The sequence below is a fragment of the Penaeus vannamei genome, chromosome 12 (assembly GCF_042767895.1).
Source record: "Penaeus vannamei isolate JL-2024 chromosome 12, ASM4276789v1, whole genome shotgun sequence".
NCBI classification, from domain to species: Eukaryota; Metazoa; Arthropoda; class Malacostraca; order Decapoda; family Penaeidae; genus Penaeus; species Penaeus vannamei.
The window spans coordinates 18769212-18773848 of NC_091560.1; positions in this window are offsets into that span (position 1 = coordinate 18769212).

Here is a 4637-nt window from a genome sequence, read left to right on the forward strand (position 1 = left end):
TCGTCGGTCGGCTGCGTACCCGGGTCATCCATTCGCAGAGTTGTTTGCCGAAGGTCCCTGGTTTGAAGTTACTGGCTGTGACAAGGAAATCTGCAGGGAAAGCGAGCATTGTTCCTTTGACCATTTCCGCGGCGGTGCACTGCAGGTCCTCTTTGAAGGATGTCCGGATGTTAAGGAGGATGTGGGGGAGTTGGTCGACCCACCTTCTCTTGAAGGAGGAGGATGTCATGGCCTGCTTCATATGCCGGTGGAGTCGCTCGACCATGCCGTTGGCGCAGGGGTGGTAGACGGTCGTCCTGATTCTCTTGGAACCGAGTAATACCATCAGCTGGCGCCGGAGTTCCGACTCGAACTGGGCGCCACGGTCGGTAGTGACGGTGTGCGGCGTGCCGAAGCGGGAGGTCCAGGTGTTGAGGAAGGTCCTGGCGACCGTCGCTACGGTGATGTCACGGATGGGCGTGGCCTCGGGCCATCTGGTGAAGCGGTCGATCATCGTCAGGATGTACCTGTAACCATCATCCATGGGCAGGGGTCCCACTATATCGATATGGATGTGTTGGAACCTTTCATCTGGAATAGGAAACGTCTGGAGGGGATATTTGGTATGTGTAGGTCCTCTGGCATTCAATGCACAAGCGGCACCACTGTTGGACGTCTTTGTTGATGCCGGGCCAGATGACTTTGCCGCGGATGAGATGTTGGGTGGCCCAGATGCCTCAATGCTGGTGGTATGCGTCAAAGAATCGCCGGCGGAGGGAAGGCGGGATGTATGGCCGCGGGTAGCCGAGGGAGACATCACAGAGAAGGTCGTCGCGGGAGTTTGGGATCTTGACTTTCTCAAGGTTAAGGGAAGTCTGGCCCTCTATGAGCGGAGTCATGGATGCGTCCTGGCGCTGTTCGCTGCTGACCCGGTGGTAATCCACTGCGTTGTCGGCGAGGGTCGCTGCAGATATGGATATCCTTGACAAAGCGTTGGCGGCCTTGTTGTTGGAGCCCCGGATGTGTCTGATGTCCGTAGTGAACTGAGAGATGTAATCCAGGTGGCGCTCCTCACGAGGGGATTGGCGGCGGGTCCTTGAGTGCAGGGCGAAGGTGAAGAGTTTGTGATCAGTCAGGATATGGAAATCATTTGCTTCCACATATGACTGAAAATGCCTCACCACGGATTGAGCTGCCAGGAGCTCCCTACCAAATGCGCTGTACCGCGACTGGCGTGGCGACAAAGTCAGCGAATAAAAAGCACGAGGTTGCCATTGCTTACCCCAATATTGCTGGAGGACCGCACCGATGGCCGTGTCGGAGGCATCGACCGGTATGCTGAGTGGAGCCTCAGACAGGGGATGGTTGAGCAAGGTGGCAGAGGCCAAGGCTTCTTTACAGACTTTGAAGAATTCGTTGGTCAGGGACGTCCATTTTATTTGGGTGTTTCTGCTGGCCCTGTTGGGTGTGATAAGGGGTTGGAAGAGCTGGGCACACTTGGGGACGAATCTCCTGTAGAATTTGAACATCCCCAGTTGGTTCTCTGTTGCGGGCTTGGGGAACTTCCTCATGGCGGTAACTTTCTGCGCTGGGGTGATGCCTTGAGGTGTTACAGTATGGCCTAGGAAAGAGAGAGAAGCCACATTGAAGAGACACTTTCTCGGGTTGATCATGACCCCCGCCTCTTGCAGTCTGCCAAAGAGGCGCTGGCGAAGAGGATGTCAATGTAGGCGAAAACCCCCTCAAGGCTGCGAGTCATGTCGTTGATAAACCGCTGGAAGGTCTGATCGGCGTTGTGGAGACGCAAGGGCATCCTGAGGAACTCGAACAGGCCGAAAGGTGTAATGACGGCCGTCTTGGGGATGTCCTCCTCAGCGATCGGGATTTGATGGTAGGCCCGCACGAGGTCGATCCTGGAAAAGACCGTACAGCCAGACAGCTCGTGGGAGGAGTGCAGGTGCAGCAGGGGGTATCAGGGTGATCGTGCTGAGGTGACGGTAATCCCCGCATGGGCGCCAGTCACCGTCCTTCTTCACCAGATGCAGAGGGGCTGCCCATTGGCTGCTGGAAGGGCGAATGATCCCCAACTGCATCATGTGGTCGAACTCCGCCTTGGCACTGCAACATCTGTCGGGGGCGAGCGGACAGCAGCGAGAATGGGCAGGGGGACCATGGGTCACAATGTGGTGCCGGACCTCGTACTGTGGTTGGGTGGACCAGTTGATCAGCTTGGTCAGGGCCGGGAATTCTCGCAGGATGTTCTTGAAGGCGCAGGTCCTGGGAAGCACTGTATATGTTAAGGGAGTACTTACCAGCCCTGCAGCAGCGTGCATGCGGGCCCCGGATTGGTGGATCAGCCGTCAGATCGACCGTCAGACCATAGTGTGCCAAGAAGTTGGCGCCGATGATGGGTTGAGGGACGTCGGCGACGAGCAAGATCCACTGGAATCGTTGGGCGGGCTCACCTTCCAGCGAGAGGGTCCTCGAACGCTCGCCGTAGGTGTTGATGGGCGATGTGTTGGCAGCTTCCAGAGTGTGAGAGGAGGGAAAGCGTTTATCACTGTAAGAGGCCAGGAGGAGGTTGACCTCGGCCCCTGTGTCGACGAGGAAACGTATGGAAGAGGAAGCATCTCGGATATACAATAAATGCCTTCGAGGTCCGCGAAAGACAGGCGCGCCCAGGTTCCGCGGTACCCTTCAAACTTTGTACGGCGGTGAAGGAACACGGAAGCGAGGCTGGTGGTTGGGCAGTAGAGAGCGCCTGAAGTCCCGTTCACTGTGTGGCGGCAAAGGGGTGCGAAAGTGAGGCCGGAAGTGAGAGCGTTCCTGGGTGGATATCTTCTGCACAGCCTTGGATAGCTTGGTGATGTGGGCTGCAAGGGATCCCAACATCACGGCGGAGGTAGTGGTTGCGGCAGACACTGTTGCTATTGATGGTGTGGTTGCCCTAGCCGCGAGCATCGCATCGGTTTTTTGGGCAAGTTGCTCCAATGGGGCGTCTAACACCAGCAGGATTTGCTGGATATCAGCGGGCAGCTGCTTGAGGAAGAAGGAGCGCATGACATCTGGTGGGAGCGTCGTGCTGGTGCGGGTGAGGAGGCGCTGGAAGTGGTGAAGAATTTCTGTGGGGGTACGGCTGTCCACGGTGTCAGACGAGAGGAAGCAGCTTAATGCGGTCAGAGGGTTAGGTGCTGCTCGCCTAAGAATGGCCTCCTTAAGCTCGTCGTAAGTGGTGTACCGATATGGAGGTCGCCGACAGTCAGGAGTTCTGGCGGGAGGTTAGTGACCAGCATGCGGAATTTGGTGGTCTGGGTGGTGATATTCCTGAAGAATTCCTGATCCACTTGAAAAAAAAAAACATTCCATAAGGCTGGCCAGAGAGCAGATTGGAAGCGACTTGTGCGTGGCTGACATTGTGTAACTTGGTTCACTCCAAGGGTCACCAGTGTAGAGGTTAAGAAACCAAACTCGATTTTATCTCTTTATTGTTGAGGAGCCAAGTACAAGTAATGTCAGGTCATAGGTCGAGCGGCGAATGATGACTCCGGCTCAGGTCCGGCTGCTTAAGAACCTGACTGGCGATGTAAGCTCGGCTAGTATGGGCGGTCCCGAAGCAGGAGTCGGCCAATCACAGGTCAGGTGTGATTCTGGATTGATGGCCAATCAGGAACCGCTACAATATATACATATATATATATATATATATATATTATATACAGATATAAATGTATATAAAATATACAAATATTTATATACATATAAATACATACATATGAATATATACATACCATTACATATATATATATATATATATATATATATATATATATATATATATATGTGTGTGTGTGTGTGTGTGTGTGTGTGTGTGTGTGTATGTATGTATGTATCTATATATTTACACCAGAGGTTCTCAATCTTTATTGGTTAGTGGCGCACTAATGACATAGCCTGGGCTTTGACGGTGCACTAACTATACAGTGAGTGCAATATATGTATAAGCCTGCTACATATTCCACTGACACAAAGGTACACATTACGCTTAGGGCTAGCCATAATATTACGAGTATGAGTGCACGCGTGTAATTATTACAAAGGTGAAGTAATACCGTAATAATAATAAAAATAGTAATAATGATGATAATAATAATGATGATGATAATACATATTATTTATTATTGTTATTATTATTACCAACACTACTATTGTTGTTTCTATTATCATATGTATGATGCAAACCACAAATTCAAGACATACCTAGGTATCCATTAAATTTTCGTACCGCACTTGAGGGATGGTCGCGGCGTGCCGCGACCACACACACACACACACACACACACATACACACACACACACACACACACACACACACACACACACACACACACACCCACACCCACACATACACATATATATATATATATATATATATATATATATATATATATATATATATATATATATATATATACAGTCAAATCTGCATGAGTGGTAATGTTTGCATTGTAGCCACCTGCCCAAAGTGGTCAATTTTGTCGGTCCCTTGGATTTACCCCATTGACCTAAACATTAGTCAATAGCGGTCAACCGTCTCGGCCGGCCGTTCTTACTTGAATATAACAGTGGCCGTATCGTTAGTAAAGCCATTATTTGAATGT